General features: G+C 37.1%; 1 pseudogene across 1 annotated transcript; it reads right to left on the bottom strand.

Moving 5' to 3' along the window:
• Positions 1–13,988: 13,988 nt before the first annotated feature.
• On the bottom strand, positions 13,989–15,688 carry LOC116561394 (annotated as a pseudogene). The gene has a single exon (XR_004273410.1). The product of XR_004273410.1 is annotated as an elongation factor 1-alpha 1 pseudogene (transcript).
• Positions 15,689–19,440: the final 3,752 nt, after the last annotated feature.

Below are 19,440 nucleotides of genomic sequence, written 5' to 3'. Positions count from 1 at the left end.
GAAGGACTAGGTGAACGCGGATTCGCTGGTTTAAATGGCTCGGCTACGCCCCAAATGCGCACCTCCGAGTCCACAGTCTCGCACGCACGGAGAAAGTCGTGCCTAACATTTGGAAAGTAACCCTGACCCAAAACCGGGACACCAAGGTTGTGTTCAGTGCTCAGGGGCGGTCAGCCAGCGTGGCTGGAGCGGACAGAGAAGAGCTCGCCACTTGGGACAAACCCTTAGCAGAAAAGTGGGTCGATTTCGTCCTGCTTGGCACTTTGGAATTAAGTTGTGAAACAGGGCATCCTCACTCTGTTTTTACTGAGAGTACTTAATGCCTTGTAAATTAGGCCCAAGCCGCTAGGCTTCAAGTCAGTGTAAGGGAAAAAGGCAAAATTTTCAAATTATGGAAGGAATACAGGCAAATGTGGGTTTTGTGTTGCTGTGGGGTTTTATTCTGTAAATTCAGACTTCCATATAACGCAAAGGGAAAACATATAAAGTGTTACCAAACGTTAATGAATAATAAAAAATTAGTATTTCTGTTTTTTATATAAAGTAAATTGGAAAAACAAAGAAAAATACATATTTTTAAAAATTTAATCACTTGAGGCCACGAGTTTGAGACCAGCCTGGGCAACAGAGACCCCGTCTCCACAGAAGTGTTTTAAATTGGCTGGGTGTGGTGGTGTGCACCTCTAGTTCCGCTATTCGGGAGGCTGAAATGAGAGGATCACTTAAGCCCAAGAGGTGGAGGGTGCGATAAGCCATGACTGCACCTCTGTACACCATCTTGGGTGACACAGTAAGACTGTCTCAAAAAAAAAAAAATTATGTATCAAATGAATGCTTTTCACAAAAATGTCAAGAGTTTCATTAAATCTGAATGCATTCTTTGTTAGGCTTTATACTGGAATCCTAGGGTACTGTTGTGAATAAGCTAAACATGGAACCTGCTTTCAAGGAGCTTATACACTAAGGGGACTAACAGAGCAGAAACAAACAAATATGTATATATGAAAAGTCCTAAGAAAAACTAGCAAAAAGAAAAAAAAAGGGACTAACAGAATGACAGGGACACTTACTTGAGTTAGTGTGGAAAGTCTTCATGATTATATTTAAACTTGAGACCTAAAGGATGAAGACTTAAGCTGTCCTAAGGATATAGGAAAGAAAGTTTATACTCCTACTGATAGCAATTATTCTTAATTTAATTCTTGTCTTTCACTATTCTAAGCCCTAAAGAACACACTTGTATAGCTGGGCTTGATGTAATCACACCAAGTTGGAAAACTTCTGTCAAATTGAAAAACCAATTCTTGTCCACCACTATCACTGTGCCCTCAACACCTGGCATGCAGAGTCATGTCTTGATGCTTTACACAAAAGTACCTTAGTATTTAGTAGCTAAGAACAATATTTCAATAGGAAACATGAATCATAAATAGTTTTACTGCTCCAATTCTGTCCACTTGGCAGATAGCACTGAAACTTTAAAGGGCAACATGAACCAGTAGGAACACTTGTCTAATTTCTATATCCTAGCCAAAAACAAATAGTCCAGGGGGACTTCTGCCCAGGGAGGTACCCAGAGATAGGTACCTTTTTTGTTTAAATTACAGCTTCCCAACAGTGAGAAAGGAAAATCCACTGAAAACAGGTTACGGGTTGGCCTGAGGTGTTTATTTCTTAAGAGTAGCAGGGTAGGGCCTAGAGCACCTATAGCCTACAGGCATGGATAACCAGTCTTTTCTGTGACACCATGTATGCCATAAAAATACTATTATTTTATGTGACTGATCACATGAAATCGGTTGAAAAGCATTGTTCTGTAAGTCCTGCCAGAAATACAATTGATATCCTTGAGAGAAGATACTTAAAAAGAACTCTACTTCACCCTCCATCTTCCTTGCTAAAACTCAATCAGTCCAGTCAGCCTGACCTGGAAAAACAGAAAATTCAGAAAGAGGAAAGATTGAGACTGAAGCCTGGAGGCTCTGTCTTAAAATGTTGAAGCCTTTGTAATTTAAGAGTCTTGAGGTAGGGAATACTTAGGGGAACATCGTAAGTCCTGTCTCACCTGACCACTAGTTTTCAGAGGAATCCCAAGGTAGACTGAGTGGTGGCAGAGTTGGTAGAAAGAGAAGAATAAACAGTCTCCAGCATTTAGTTAAAAAAGAAAAGGAAAATAAATATGGGAAGTTGGCCTATGACTGGGAAGGACTCTAAGGACTTAGTTACTCAAGCAACCATCTCCACAACCAAAAAAATCAGTCCCACTATTTCAACTGCTCTTGAATGAGACAGCTAAAGAAGGAATCCAGGCCACATAACCAAGAGGTAGAAGATTTTTAGGAAGAATCCTAATAGAAGAACGTATACCGTGGGTCAGAATAAGAAAAATAATCTCTGTGAATAGTTAATTCTTGATTACTCACACTAATGAATATGAAGTAGGCAGATTTAACAAAAAATAAAAGATTTTTTAAAATAAGGAAATTGTTCATGTTTGATTTGATTTTTACGTTTCAATTTTTTTTTAGAGATGGGGTTTCACCGTGTTGGTTAGGCTGGTCTCGAACTCCTGACCTCAGGTGATCCGCCCGCCTCGGCCTCCCAAATTGCTGGGATTGCAGGCATGGACAACTGTGCCCGGCCTATATTTCAATTTTTAAACTGTTTCATATAAATTTGTACTCCTTAAAATACACCCACACACACAAAGGCACATACATATATATGTTAGGGAGGGTCTCACTCTGTCACCCAGGCTGAAGTGCAGTGGCACAATTTCAGCTCACTGCAGCCTCGACTTCCGCTCCCCGAGCAGGTGAGACTACAAGCGTGCACAACCATGTCTGGCTAATTTTTGTATTTTTTGATAGAGACAGAGTTTCACCATTTTTCTTAGGCTGGTCCCAAACTCCTGGACTTCTGGTCTTGATCCACCCACCTCAACCTCCCAAAGTGCTAGGAGAACATACATGAGCTACCACACCTGACTGTATATTCCTTAAATATATTATTATGAGCTGATAAAATGAAATGCTCCTAAAATATGTTCATATTTAGTAAAATTATATAATCATGGCATTAAAAATTATCTTAATCCATTAAAAATATGTATGAATAGATAACTAAAATAATTTTGCCTTCATATAAGCATTTCTTTAATATGTAATGTTTTAGAATTAATAGAGTATCTGTACTACCAAATTTGCTGATATTTTAAGCCCCTGAGCTGTCATAAATTCTTAGAATACATTGGGAAGGCATAGACCAAGCCTGTCTGCTCATAATTGGGCTCAGAGCAAAACCCCTCAGGTAATATCTTTCAAAATATTTCTGTTCACAGCCTCTGTGGCATTTGATGAGTCAGTTTGAGTTGTGGCTCCCACAGATTTCAAGACTATAAAGAAGCATGCATCTATATATTTATATAATCATTCAAGCAAGAACAAATCACCTTTCCCAATTCTCTGTAAAGGACTTTTATTTTTGATACTCTGGAAGATTTCATTCAGAGTAGACTATAACAAAGCCTATCAGAGTCATTAACTTCTCTTTTTGTAGTATCAAATATAGAATTAATTAAGTATGAATGGAATCAATGATATTTTGGGGTTTAGTGATATAAAAAAGTATTGCCTTTTTTGAAAAAAAAAAAAAATTAGTTCCTTTGGAAAGCTTTCAGTCTTTGTGAAAGATGCACAGGTATGGAGTTCCCAATTCTTCTACCTATGGCATAATACTGGACAGGTCATTTCTGTATCTCACTGGACTTCCTGAAAAACAGCTTCCATATCTAAAAAGCTATTACAAATAATATGTTTATTTATTTAGCGTTTATTATGCACTAGCCTCTGTGCCTTACATTAGATCCTTTAATTAAGTGATTACTTTTCATTAGATCCTTTAATTAAGACTGTCTCAATTTTAACATGTAAAATGTGTAAAAATAAATGTGATATTATGAGTAACTAAACAAGGACAAGATTTGTATGTCATAATATAACAAGGAAAAAAATGAACATTTCAAGACTACAATCTAAAGCACTTGACAGTGCCATTTACTCTTGGGAAATTTGCTGACCTTAATTTAAGCATCAAATGTTCTTTTTTCACATTTAGCATGTTCTGTGCCCTTATGCATGATATGCAGTTACTCTGCACTTTGTAAAAGAATATTAGTTTTTGAACTATTTCACAGCAGAGGATTATAATATACTATCTGTTAACTAATCTCCCTATGAATGGATGTAGTAGGCAGAATAATTTCATCACCTTACAAATGACAACCTCCTAATCCAGAACCTGTGATTATGTTAGGTTCCTTGACAAAGTGGGATTAAGGTTTTAAATGGAATTAAGACGGTTAATCAACTGACTTTGAGATCTTGCAATTAATGTGGATTATCCAGGTGAGCCCAATGAAATCATAAGTGTCCTTAAATGTGAATCTGTGAGGCTGAAGAGTCAGAAGCAGAGAGATGGGATCTTGAGAGAAAGATTCAACCGCCATTCCTAGTTTTGCTGACACCGTGATTTTAGCCCAGTGAGGCCTATTTCAGACATCTCACCTCCAAAACTATGAGATTAATAAATATGTGTTGTTTTAAACCACTAAATTTGTTGTAATTTGTTAGATGACCAATAGGAAGCCAATACTTCCTATTGGTATTGGCTTCCTATTGGTCATCTAACAAATTACGACATTTAACCTCTAGTGTTATTACAAAAATACTTTTAACCCCTTGGACCTCTAAAAGGATGTTGTTCTCCAATGCTAACTGTTCTCCAGTCACTGGAGGGGACAGAAGAGTTTTGGAATTAACAACAAAGCTGCATCCCCAGAAATCTGTCACTAGTGGACCTGTCAGACAGGTCTCACAGGACATGTCTTTTCTTGACCTAAGAATATACAGTGGCAATTGCTTAACATTGCAGCTGCCTGAGACAGAGATCCCATTTGGAGTAGAGACTGGTCCAAAAACTGAAAAAGAGGCCAGGTATGGTGACTCACGCCTATTATCCCGGCACTTTGGAAGAACAAGGTGGGATGATTGAGCGCAGGAGTTTAAGACCAGCCTGGGCAACAGAGTGATATCTTATCTCTACTAAAAATAAAAATAAAATTAGCTGGGTATAGGGGCATATGCCTGTAGTCCCAGCTACTCAGGAGCCTAAGGCAGGAGGCTCTCTTTAGCCCAGGTGATCAAAGCTGCAGTGAGCTACATGATTGTACCACTGCACTCCAGCCTGGGCAACAAAGAAAGACCGTGTCTCAAAAAAATAATAGTAAGTTTAAAAAAACTGAAAAGGAAAATTACGGAAATGAAATGTACGCAGAAGACTTGCTTTGAAAAGCTCTGTCATCTTCTTGGAGATGTAAAACGCCACATGCACATGGAGAATTGTGCACATGCTCAGGTACAACCTGCAAAGGCCCTCATCTCTCATTTATGTTTGACCTTGAGGATCTAAGAAAGCAGGAAGTTAAAACAAAAGCAGAGTTTTTAATTGATGGAGAATTGAAATTATGCCCCAACATATACATAAAGCTCTGGCAAAGGGAGAGAGATATATTGGTTCAAGGCATTTAAAAAGAAGTCTTGACCCACAGATCAGCTGACAACTAACTAATCAAGTAAAAATTTCATAACTATAGTCTTTAGATAATTATCACAGAAAAGTCAGAAATGAAGAGGAACAGCAAACCATGGAAAGGGAAGAATATGAGTTACCATATTAACCATACCATGAAAATGTACACTTGTCAACAAAATGTACACTTGTCAACAAAAATTTATCAGACAGGCCAAGAATCAGGGAGAGTATGGCTTGTAAACAAGTGGAAAAAGCAATCAATAGAAACTGTCCCTGAGAAAGCTCAGATATTGGACTTGCTCTACAAAGGCTTTAAATCACCAATTATAAATATATTCAAAGAACTAAAAGAAATTATGTTTCAAGAATTAAAGAAATGTTTCCCCCCTTTCTGGCTGCCTAACGATCAACTGCCATGATAAACAAAACTGTTTCAACGAGGAAGTTCATGAGGTATCAGCTACTTCAGAGGAAACAAATGGACATCAATGTCCTTCACCTTGGGAAGGCAACAGCACCTAAGACAGAAATTTGGGGGAAACTAGCCAAAATGTACAATACCACACTGGATGTCATCTTTGTATTTGGATTCAGAACCTATTTCAGTGGTGGCAAGACAACTGGGTTTGGCATGATTTATAATTCCTTAGATTATGCAAAGAAAAATGAATTCAAACATAGACTTGCAAGACATTCCCTGTATGAGAAGAAAAAGACCTTAAGAAAATAGCAAAAGGAATGCAAAAACAGAATGAAGAAAGTCAGGGGGACCGCAAAGGCCAATGTTGGTGTCAGTGAAAAAGTGAGCTAGAGATTGGATAACAGTAGGAGTGTACATTCTGCATTGACTAATGACTTTATCTATGCTGACTGCATAGATTTTTCACAAAATCACTTAATAAATGAAAAAATTTTAAGAATTAAAGAAAAATATGGAAACAATCTTTCTTACCCCAAAATTATGATACATAATTATTAAAAACCAAAAATAAGTTATTGAAAAGTACAAAATCTGAAATAAAAAATTCATGATAAAGGCTTAAAAGCTGATTAGAATTAGAAGGAAAAAAATCAGTAAATTGCAGATATGTCAAAGGAAATTGTACGGTGTGAGAAACAGAAAAAAGAATTAGGAAAAAATTAACCTCATTTAGCCGGGGATACAAGTATGGTTCAACATACATGAGTCAATAAATGTGATATACTGTATCACATTAACAGAACCAAGGACAAAAACCATATTATCATTTCAATAGATACTAAAAAAGCATGTGATAAAATTCAACATCCCTTCATGAAAAAAAACTCAACAAACTGGGTATAGAAAAGACATACCTCAAAATAATAAAGGCCATATATGACCAACCAGCAGCTAACATCGTACTAAACAGGGAAAAATTGAAAGCCTTTCCTCTACAATTTGAAAAAACACAAGGATGTCCGCTTTCACTACTCCTATTCAACACAGTCCTGGAAGTCCTAGCCAGAGCAGTCATGCAAGAGAAAGAAAGACAGGGCGTCCAAATTGGAAAGAAAAAAGTCAAATTATCCTTGCTGCAGAACCATGATCTTATATTTAGAAACATATAAGATCAGATACAGTAAAGTTGTAGGATACAAAATCAAAGTACAAAAAATCAGTAGCATTTACATAGGCAGTAAATAATCTGAAAAAGAAATCCCATTAACAATAGCTACCAAACAAAACAAAATCTAAGAATAAATTTAAGCAAAGAAGTAAAAAATGTCTACAAAGAAAACTGTAAAACACTGATGAAAGAAATTGAAGAGAACACCAAAAAATGGAAAGATATTCCAAGCTGATGAATTGGAAGAATTAACATTGTTAAAATGTCCATACTACCCAAAGTGATCTACAGATTCAATGCAATCCCCATTAAAATACCAATGACATTCTTCACAGAAATAGAAAAAAATTTTATGAAACCACAAAAAGATCCTGAATACTCAAAGCAATCTTCAGCTAAAAAAAAAAAAAAGAAAGAAAGAAAGAAAATCAACCTGGAGGCATCCCACTATCTGACTTCAAAATATACTACTAATACAAAGCTATAGGAGCTGAAACAGCACGGTAATAACATGAAAACAGACACAGAGACCGATGGAACAGAATAGAGAAGCCAGAAATAAATCCACATATCTACAGTGAACTCATTTTCGACAAAGGCACCAAAAACACACATTGGGAAAAGGACATTATCTTCAATAAAAGGTGCTAGGAAAATTGGATAACCACATGCAAAATGAAACTAGACCCCAATCTTTCACCATATACAAAAGTCAAATCAAAATGGATTAAGGAGTTAAATGTAAGACATGAAACTACTAGAAGAAAACATTGGGGAATGTTTCAGAACACTGATCTGGGCAAGAATTTCTTTTTTCTTCTTTTTTTTCCAAGATGGAGTCTTGCTCTGTTGCCCAGATTGGAGTGCAGTGGTATGATCTTGGCTCACTGCAACCTCTGCCTCCCAGGTTCAAACAATTCTGTCTCAGCCTCCCAAGTAGCTAGGAATATAGGCATGCACCATCACGCCCAGCTAATTTTTGTATTTTTAGTAGAGACAGGGTTTCACCATGTTGGCCAGGCTGGTCTCAGACTCTTGACATCATGATCTGCCCACCTCAGCCTTTCAAAGTGCTGGTATTACAGGCATAAGCCACTGCACCCAGCTGGGCCAAGATTTTTTGGATAAGCCCCCTGAAACACGAGCAATAAAAACAAAAATACACAAATTGAATTACATCAAGCTAAAAAACTTCTGCACAGCAAAGGAAACAATCAAGAGTGAAGAGTAAACCTAAGGAATGGGAGAAAATATTTGCAAACTATTCAACTAATAAGGGATTAATAACCAGAATATATAAGGAACTCAACAGCAAAAAAGCAAATACAATCCAATTTTAAAATGGACAAATGATCTGATAGGCATTTCTCAAAATAATACTTGCAGATGATCAACTCCACTAATCATCAAAGAAATATAAATCATAGCTACAGTGAGATATTATCTTGCCCCAGTTAGAATGGCTAGTATCAAAAAGAGAAAGTGTTGATAAAGATGTGGAGAAAGGAAACTCTTACACACTGTTGATGGAAATGTAAATTAGTACAGCTGTTATGAAAAAAAGTATGGAGGCTCCTCAAAAAACTAAAAATAGTACTATCATTCAATCCACCAATCCTACTGCTGGGTATATTTCCAAAAGAAAGAAAATCAGTATATTGAGGAGATATCTGCACGCCCATATTTATTGCAGGACTATTCACAATAGTCAAGGTATGAAATCAACCTAAGTATCTATCAATGTATGAATGGATAAAAACAGCGTGGTGTGTTAAAACAATCAAGTAGTTATCAGCCATAAGAAAATGAAATATTGTCATTTGACACAACATGAGTAGAATTTAAGTACATTATAATTAGCAAAATAAGCCAGGCACAGAAAGACAAGTGTCAATTTTTCTCACTCATGTAAGAGCTAAAAACAAATTGATCTTACAGAGGTAGTGAGTAGAATGCCATTACAAGGGTCTGGGAAGCATAGAAAGAGAGGGAAATGAAGAGAAGTTGGCTAATGTGTGCAAAATTACGGAGAGAAGGAATACATTCTAGTGTTCTGTAACACAGTAAACACAGTTAACAATAGTTTATTATATATTTCAAAGTAGCTAGAAGAGATTGGGAATGTTCCCAACACAAGAAATGATAAATGCCTGAGGTGACAGATGTCCCAATTGCCCACATTTGATCAGTATACATTGTGTGCATGTGTCAAAATACCATATGTAACCCCAAAATATGGGCAATCATTATGTATCAATTTTTTTTAATTAACCCTATTTAGCACCTTAGAGGTCATCAAGCCCACCAACATACACAATATGGGAGTTCCAGAAGAAAAGAAAAGAGAAAAAGAAAGATTATTTGAACAAATAATTCCCATAATTTCTGAATTTGATTTTTAAAAAAATAAAACTACACATTCAAGAAGTGCAACAAATTCCAAGTTCAATAATCCCGAAAGAGATTCATGCCTAAACATATCATGGTCAAACTGTTGAAAGACAAAGAAATAGCCTTGAAAGCAGGAAAATAAAAGAGATCATTACATAGAAAGGTTTCTTAATAAGATTATCACCTGTCTTCTCATCAGAAATCTGAGCTCAGAACAAAAATGCCAGCAGCTCTCCAATATTTCACTTAATACTGAAAGATCACCCAAGACAGTTATTGCAAAACTTTAGCTTTCAAAATGTCTGCTATTCCATGTTTTTAGGAGCATGCAGTAGTAACAGGCAGACATGTAGCTAAGGGACACTTTAAGAACCTAGGATGCTTCTTCTAGAGCTAGTATAAAAGGAAATCATATATATATAATTATATATAATATATATGATTATATATTATATGTAATTATATATAAAATCATTTATATATTAAATCATACATATGATGAAGAGATAAAAAGTGTGGTGTGTATAAACAGTCAATATATAATGATTATACATTATATATGTGATATATATTATATATATAATCATATATAATTATATATATATGATTATATATTATATTTGTGAAGCCTCTTTCCAGAGATTTTAAATCTCTTTTTTATTTAGAACAACTTATGCTTTAAGGTAAAGAAAATATCAAACAAACTGCATGTTTTAAATGCTGTTATAATGATTTTTAATATCCTTTATTGACATTACTGGTTGCTATTTTGTAGAATAAGAAACAACTTTGACAAGTTTGGTAGGAGTTTTAATACACATTTAAAATCTTGAACTTTTTTTTTTTTTAGATAAAATAGAGATGAGTCCTGGCTATGTTGTCCAAACTGCTCTTAAACTCCTGGTCTCAAGTGATTCTATTACCTCAGCCTCCCAAAGTGCTGGTATACAGGTATGAGCCACTGCACCCAGCCTCAGACTTCTATTTTTATGTTTAACATTTCCATAAATCTTTTTTTTATAAAAAGCTAGAGCCAAGTAACAAGTACAGGAAAAAACTGTGCCTTATATCAACAATTTTGCAAATGTTAGGCTGAAAGATGGTGGACACCTAGAGTTTAAATTATGTTTAATTAAAATTGATATTTCTTAAAAGAAAAAAGTATGTTAACAAAGAATTCGATATCCAGCAAAACTATTCTTCAAAAAAAGGCAGAAATTAAGATATTTCCATATAAACAAAAACTGTGAGGATTTATCACTAGCAGACTTGTCATGTAAGAAATACTGAAGGGAATCCTTCATGCTAAACTAAATGATACTAGAAAGTAACTTGAATCTATACGAAGAAATAAAGAGCACTGGCAAAGATAATTACATAGATAAATACAAGAGGCAGTATAAATATATTTTTGTTTGTAACTCTCCTTCTCTTCTCATATTAAAAGACAACTACATGAAGCAATAATTATGAAGCTATGTTGATGGCCTGATAAAATATAATGATGTAATGTACATAACAAAAAGAATACAAAGAAGTGGAGAGAGAGACAAGCTACACTGGCGCACACATAGGCGTGCTTTGAAACTTGGTAGTAAGCAAACTAGATTCCTGTAAATTCAGTCTTTATTAGTTATTGCCAAGGAAACTATAAAGAAAATGACTTTTAAAATATATTAAAGAAACAACAGAGGGTTAAATGGCACAGTAAAAATTTCTCTCTCAGTTCAGGTTACTATAACAGAATACCATAGACTATGCGATTTAAACACTAGAAATTTACTTCTCACAGTCCGAAGGGTGGAAAGTTTGAGATCAGGGTGCCAGCATGGTGGAAATTCTGGAGAGAGCCCTCTTCCTGGTTCACAGAGGGCCATCTTTTTGCTGTGTTCCCACATGTGAGACAGTAGAGACAGAATGCAAGCTTTATTTTGTAAAAATTAACAAACTGATTAGGAGTTATTTGGCAGTTGTTACAAGACCTAAAATTGCCTGAATAATTTCAGTAAACAAAAATAAAAATGAATACAACTCTATTTCATGTAGAAAACAGACCAATGAAATTTCATGTAAAAAAAAACCAAAAAAAAAAAAAAAAAATCACTGAGAGGTTTCAGATTACATACCACAATACACCTTTTAAAAAGCTACCACTTATACATAATTCCATTGAGAAAGAATAGCCTTGTCAAGAAATGGTCCTGGAGCAACTGAATACCCATGTACACAAGAATGAAGGTGACTTTCACCTAATACCATATGTAAGCATTAACAAAGACCTATATTTAAGAGCTAAAAATGGCAGGGTGTGGTGGCTCAGTCCTATAATCCCAGCATTTTGGGAGGCTGATGCAGGCAGATGGCTTAAGCCCAGGAGTTCGAGACTAGCCTTCAACAATCCAACCTTCAACTTTCTTATCATTCTCTATTATATACTTTCTATTTCATTAGTATCTATCCTTATCTTTATTTATTTATTTGTTTTTTTTGAGACAGAGTCTCGCTATTGTCAGTCACCCAGGCTGGAGTGCAATGGCGAGATCTGGGCTCACTGTAACCTCTGCTTACTGAGTTCAAGCGATTCTCCTGCCTCAGTCTCCCGAGTAGCTGGGATTACAGGTGCGCCCACCACCACACCCAGCTAATTTTTGTATTTTTAGTAGAGACAGAGTTTTACCATGCTGGCCAGGCTGGTCAAGAACTCCTGACCTCAGGTGATCCACCCAACTCAGCCTCCCAAAGTGCTGGGATTATAAGCATGAGCTGCCACGCCCAACCGATCCTTATCTTTATTATTTCATTTCTTCTACTTTTCTGGGGTTTAATATCCTGGTTTTGGGGAGGTTTTTGTTTTTTAGTTTGTTCATTGTTTCAAATGTATCTTCCTTTTGTAAAAAAACTTTTATTTAGGTACATGTGCAGGTTTGATATATAGGTAAACTGTGTATCACAGGGGGTTGGTGTGCAAATAATTTCATTACCTGGTTAATAAACATAGTACCCAATAGGTATTTTTTTCTATCCTGTCTCCCTCCTCCCACCTTTCATACTCTAGTAGGCCCCAGTGTCTGCTGTTCCCATCCTAGTATCCATGTGTCCTCATTGTAGAGCTCCCACTAATAAGTGAGAACATGTGGTATTTGGTTTTCTGTTCCTGTGTTAGTTTGCTTAGGATAATGGCCTCTGGCTCTATCCACATTGCTGCAAAGGACATAATCTCATTATTTTTTATGGCTGCATAGTATTCCATGGTCTCTATGTACCAAATTTTCTTTATCCAGTCTATTGCTAATGAGCATTTACCATCAGTGAGCATTTCCACATCTTTGCTATTATAAAAGACATGCTGCAATGAATATAAATCTGTGTGTGTCTTTCTGGTAGAATAATTTAGATTCCATTGGGTATACAATCAATAATGGGATTGCTAGGTTGAATGATAGTTGTTTTAAGTCCTTTGAGGAATCACCATACTGCTTTCCACAATGACTGAATCAATTTACACTCCCACCAACAGTGTATAAGCATTTCCTTTTCTCCACAAACTTGCCAGCACCTCTTATTTTTGACTTTTTCACAACAGCCATTCTGATTGGTGTGAAATGGTATCTCATTGTGGTTTTGATTTGCACTTATCTAATGATTAGTGATGTTGGGCATTTTTCATACTCTTGTTGGCCACATGTAATTATTCTTTGAAAAGTGTCTCTTCATGTCCTTTGCCTACTTTTTAATGAGGCTGTTTGTTGTTTACTTGTAAATTTGTTTAAGTTCATTGTAGATGTTGGATCTTAGTCCTTAATTGTTTGCGTAGTTGCAAACATTTTCTCCCATTCTGTAGGTTGTCTGCTTATACTGTTGACAGTTTCTTTTGATGTGCAGAAGCTCTTTTGTTTAATTAGATCCTATTTGTCAATTTTTGTTTTTGTTGCAATTGCTTTTGGCATCATCATGAAATCTTTGCCCATTCCTATGTTCAGAATGGTTATTTCCTAGGTTATCTGCCAGAATTTTTATAGTTTTAGGTTTTACATTTAAGTCTTTAATGTATCTTGAGTTGATTTTTGTATGTGGTGTAAGATAGGGGGCCAGTTTCAATTTTCTCCATATGGCTAGCCAGTTATCCCAGCACCATTTATTGACTGGGGACTCTTCTTTCCCAATGTTTGTTTTTGTCAGCTTTGTTGAAGACCAGATGGTTGTATGTGTGTGGCATTATTTCTGAACTCTCTATTTTGTTCCATTGGTTTACATGTTTCTTTTTATACCGGTACCATGCTGTTTTGGTTACTGTAGCCCTTTAGCATAGTTTAAGTTGGAAAATATGATAACTCTAGCTTTGTTCTTGTCGTTTACAATTGGCTTGGCTATTTGGGTTCTTTTTTGGTTCCATATGAGTTTTTTTTTTTTTTTCTCTCTCATTAAACTTTTTTAATGGGTCTCAAAATTCTGTGACAAATTTTTGGTCAATTTGTTTCCATTAAAAAGTACTGATTTTAAAAACTAATAACTTAAAACTGCCATACGCAGAAAAGAAAACCAAAGTGGTCCACAAAACATTCTCCTTTCCTTCTGAAGGTTTTGCGATGCATTGTTATCATTAACCAGTCTTTTACTACTAAACTTAAATGGCCAACTGAAACAAAGAGTTCTGAGACTGTTCTTCCTCCACCACTGATTAAGACTGAGGTGGCAGGTATCAGGGATAATATTCATTTAGCCTTCTGAGCTTTCTGGGCAGACTTGGTGACCTTGCCAGCTCCGGCATCCTTCTTGTCCACTGCTTTGATGACACCCACGGCAACTGTCTGTCTCATATCACAAACAGCAAAGTGACGGAGAGGTGGATAGTCTGAGAAGCTCTCAACACACATGGGCTTGCTAGGAACCGTATCAACGATGGAAGAATCACCAGACTTCAAGATTTTAGGGCCATCTTCCAGCATTTTACCGGAACAGCGATCAATCTATTTCTTCAGCTCAGCAAATATGCATGCAATGTGAGCCGTGTGGCAATCCAGTACAGGGGCATAGCCAGCACTGATTTGGCCTGGATGGTTCAGGATAATCACCTGAGCAGTGAAGCCAGCTGCTTCCATTAGTGGGTCATTCTTGCTGTCACCAGCATTGTTGCCACGATGAATATCCTTGACAGACACATTCTTGACATAGAAGCCCACACTGTCCCCAGGAAGAGTTTCACTCAAAGCTTCATGGTGCATTTCAACAGATTTCACTTCAGTTGTAACATTGACTGGAGCAAAGGTGACCACCATACCAGGTTTGAGAACACCAGTCTCCACTCGGCCAACAGGAATAGTACCAATACTACCAATTTTATAGACATCCTGGAGAGGCAGGCACAAGGGCTTGTCAGTTGGACTAGTTGGTGGTAGGATGCAGTCCAGAGCCTCAAGCAGTGTGGTCCCACTGGCATTACCATCCTTATGGGTGACTTTCCAACCCTTGAACCAAGGCATGTTAGCACTTGGCTCCAGCATGTTGTCACCATTCCAACCAGAAATTGGCACAAATGCTACTGTGTTGGGGTTGTAGCCAATTTTCTTAATGTAAGTGCTGACTTCCTTAATTATTTCCTCATATCTCTTCTGGCTGTAGGGTGGCTCAGTGGAATCAATTTTGTTAACACCAACAAGTAGTTGTTTCACACCTAGTGTGTAAACCAGGAGGGCATGCTGTCAGGTCTGCCATTTTTGGAGATACCAGCTTCATATTCACCAACACCAGCAGCGACAATCAGGACAGCACAGTCAGCCTGAGATGTCCCTGTAATCATGTTTTTGATGAAGTCTCTGTGTCCTGGGGCATCAATGATAGTCATGTAGTACTTGCTGGTCTCGAATTTCCACGAGAAGATATCAATGATGATACCACGTTCATGCTCAGCTTTCAGTTTATCCAAGACCCAGGCATACTTGAAGGAGCCCTTTCCCATCTCAGCAGCCTCCTTTTCAAATCTTTCAATGGTTCTTTTGTCAATGCCACCGCATTTGTAGATTAAGATGGCCAGTAGTGGTGGACTTGCCCGAATCTACGTGTCCAATGATAACAATGTTGATATGGGTCTTTTCCTTTCCCATTTTGGCTTTTAAGGGTAGTTTTCATGACACCTATGTTCTGGTGGCAAACCCGTTGCAAAAAGTCCATATGAGTTTTTAAATACTGGAGCTTCCTTCTCTCTTTCTTTCCTTCCTTTCCTTCCCTCCTTCCCTCTTTCCTTCCTTCCCTCTTTCCCTTCTTTCCATTCTCCTTCCTTCATTTCTTCCTTCCTCCTCTCTCTTTCTTTTTCTTTTTTTTGAAACAGAGTTTCACCATGTTGCTCAGGCAGGCTCTCAAACTCCTGAGCTGAAGCAACCCACTGGCCTTGGCCTCCCAAAGTTCTGGGATTACACGTGTGAGCCACCATCTGTTTTCTAATTCTGTGAGCATCACTGGTAGTTTGAAAGAAACAACACTGAATTCTCTAAATTGCTCTGGCAGTATGGCCATTTTCACAATATTGATTCTTCTAATCCATAAGCACAAAATGGTTTTCCATTTGTTTGTGTCATCTCTGATTTTGATAGTGTTTTTTAGTTCTCATTGTAGTGATCTTTTACCTTCCTGGTTAGCTGTATTCCTAGGTATTTTATTCTGTTTGCTGCAACTGTGACTGAGATTGCATTTCTGATTTGGCTCTCAGCTGGGATGTTGTTGGTGTATAAGAATTCTACTGATTTTTCTATGTTGATTTTGTAAACTCAAACTTTGCTGAGGTTGTTTATCAGATCAAGTAGCTTTTGGGCAGAGACTATGGGGTTCTCTAGACATAGAATTATGTCGTCAGGTGTGGTGGCTCATGCCTGTAATCCCAGCACTTTGGTAGGCAGAGGCAGGCGGATCACAAGGTCAGGAGTTTGAGACCAGCCTGGCCAACATGGTGAAACCCTGTCTCTATTAAAACTAGAAAAATTCACCAGGCATGGTCGTGTGTGCCTATAGTATCAACTACTCAGGAGGCTGAGGCAGGAGAATCACTTGAAATCAGGAGGCGGAGGTTGCACTGAGCTGGGATCATGCCACTGCACTCCAACATGAGCAATAAAGGAAGACTCCATCTCAAAAAAAATTATGTCATCTGCAAACAAGGGTAGTCTGACCTCCTCTTTTCGTACTTGGATGTCTATTATTTCTTTCTTTTGCCTGATTGCACTGGTCAGGACTTCCAATACTATGTTGAAATAGGAGTGGTGAAAGAGGGTATCCTTGTATTTTGCTGGCTTTGGGGGGAATATTTCCAGCTTTTGCCCATTCAGTTCACTGTGGGTTTCTCAAGATGGCTATTATTTTTAAGTATGTTCCTTTAGTGCCTACCTTATTGAGGATTTTTGACATAAAGCAATAATGAATTTTATTGAAAGCCTTTTCTGGATCGATTTATCATATTTGTTTTTAATTCTTTTTTTATTTTTATTTTATTTTTTTGAGACGGAGTTTTGCTCTTGTTGCCCAGGCCGGAGTGCAATGGTGTGATCCCAGTTCACTGCAAACTCCACCTCCTGGGTTCAAGCAATTCTCCTGCTTTAGCCTCCTGAATAGCTTGGATTATAGGCGCCTGCCACCATGCCTGACTAATTTTATATTTAGAAGAGATGGGGTTTCACCATATTGGCCAGGCTGGTCTCAAACTCCTTGACCTCAGGTAATCCATCTGCCTTGGCCTCCCAAAGCACTGGAATTATAGGCATGAGCCACTGCGCCTGGACTATTTTTAATTATTTTTCCATGATTCATCACATTTATTGATTTGCATATGTTGAACCAGCCTTGCATTCTAGGGATTAAGCCTAATTCATTGTGGTAGATTAGCTTCTTGATGCGCTGTTGGATTTGGTTTGCTAGTATTCTATTAAGGATATTTGCATGAATTTTCATCAAGGATATTGGCCTGAAGTTTTGTTTTTGCTTTTTTGTTTGTTTTTGTTTTTTTGTCATGTCTCTGCCAGGTTTTAGTATTCAGTATAATGCTGGCCTCATACAGTGAGTTGGGGAGGAGTCCTTCCTCTTCAATTTTTTGGAATAGTTTCACTAGTAAAGGCACCAGCTCTTCATTACACATTAGGCAGAATTCAGCTGTGAATCCCTCTATTATTGGGCTTTTATGTTTTTGTTGATAGGCTTTTTATTACTGATTCAATTTTGGAACTCATTATTGATCTGTTCAGGGTTTCAATGTTTTCAATATCCATTCTTAGGAGGTTGTATGTGTCCAGGAATTTATCCATTTCTTCTAAGTTTTCTAGTTTGTGTGTTTAGAGGTGTTCATAGTAGTGTCTGATGCTTTTTGTATTTCTGTAGGATAAGTAGTAATGTCCCCTTTGTCATTTCCAATGGTGTTTCTTTGGATTATCTCTCTTTTTTTCTTCAGTCTACCCAGCAGTCTATTGATCTTACTAGTTTTTTCAAACAGCCAATTCCTGTATTCATTGATCTTTTCTATGGTTTTTCATATATCAATTTGCTTCATTTCAGCTCTAACTTTGGTGATTTCTTGTATTCTGCTAGCTTTGGCATTGGTTTGCTGTTGCTTCTCTAGTTCTTATAGTTGCTATGTTATATTGTTAATTTGAGATCTTTCTAACTGTTTGATGTGAGTGTTTAGTTCTATAAAATTCCCTCTTAACACTGATTTAGCTATGTCCAGGAGATTCTGATATGCTTTATCTTTGTTCTCATTAATTTCAAAGAATGTCTTGATTTCTGCCTTAATTTAATTGTTTAGCCAAAAGTCACTCAGGAGGAGGTTGTTTAATTTCCATATAATTGTATGGTTTTGAGTCATTTTCTTAGTATTAATTTCTATTTTTATTGTGCTGTGGTCTAACAGTGTGGTTGGTATGATTTCAGTTTTTTTGAATTTGCTAAGTATTATTTTATGTACAATTGTGTGGTCAATATTAGTGTATGTGCCATGTGGCAATGAGAAGAATGTATATTCTGTTGTTTTGGGGTGGAGAGTTCTATAGTTATTAGGTCCATTGGTCAGTTGCTCACTTCAGGTCCTCAATATCTTTGTTAATTTTCTGACTCAGTGATCTGTCCAATACTATCAGTGGGGTGTCAAAGTCTCCAAACATTTTTGTGTGGGAATCTAAGTCTTTTTGTAAGTCTCTGAGAACTTGCTTTATGAATCTGGGTGCTCCTGTGTTGGGTGCATATATATTTAGTATAGTTAGGTCTTCTTGTTGAATTGAACGCTTTATGATTATGTAATGCCTTTCTTTGTCTTCTTTTATATGTTTGGTTTAAAGTGTATTTTGTCTGAAATTAGGGTTGCAAACCCTGCTTTTTTATAATTTCTATTTGCTTGGTAGTTTTTCTCCATCCCTTTATTTTGAGCCAATGGGGTGTCATTGTGTGTGAGACGAGTCTCTTGCAGAGAATATACCATTGGGTCTTCCTTCCTTTTTTGTTTTTTCAGAGGGTCTTGCTCTGTCACCCAGGCTGGAATGCAGCGTTGCGATCTCGGCTCACTGCAGTCTTGACTTCCCAGGCTCCTATCTCAGCTGCCCAAGTAGCTGGGACCACAGGCATATGCCACAATGCCAAGCTTATCTAATTTTTGTAGGGACGGGGTTTCGCCATGTTGCCCAGACTGGTCTTGAATACTTAAGCTCAAGCAGTCTGCCCACAGGGTTAAATCTGCAGGATCAATCTGCACATATCAATACTAATCTTGAATATAAATGGGCTAAAGTCTCCAATTAAAAGGCACTCATGTTGTTAACTGGTTACTATATAAACTTGTTTGTGTGACTGCTTTATAATATCACTAGTCTGTGTACTTAGGTGTATTTTTGTAGTGGCT

Source organism: Sapajus apella, unplaced genomic scaffold, assembly GCF_009761245.1.
Source record: "Sapajus apella isolate SASKATOON/1434 unplaced genomic scaffold, GSC_monkey_1.0 scaffold29, whole genome shotgun sequence".
NCBI classification, from domain to species: domain Eukaryota; kingdom Metazoa; phylum Chordata; class Mammalia; order Primates; family Cebidae; genus Sapajus; species Sapajus apella.
Note: the sequence above shows the minus strand (reverse complement) of the source record. Positions and strands in the feature narration are given on the sequence as shown.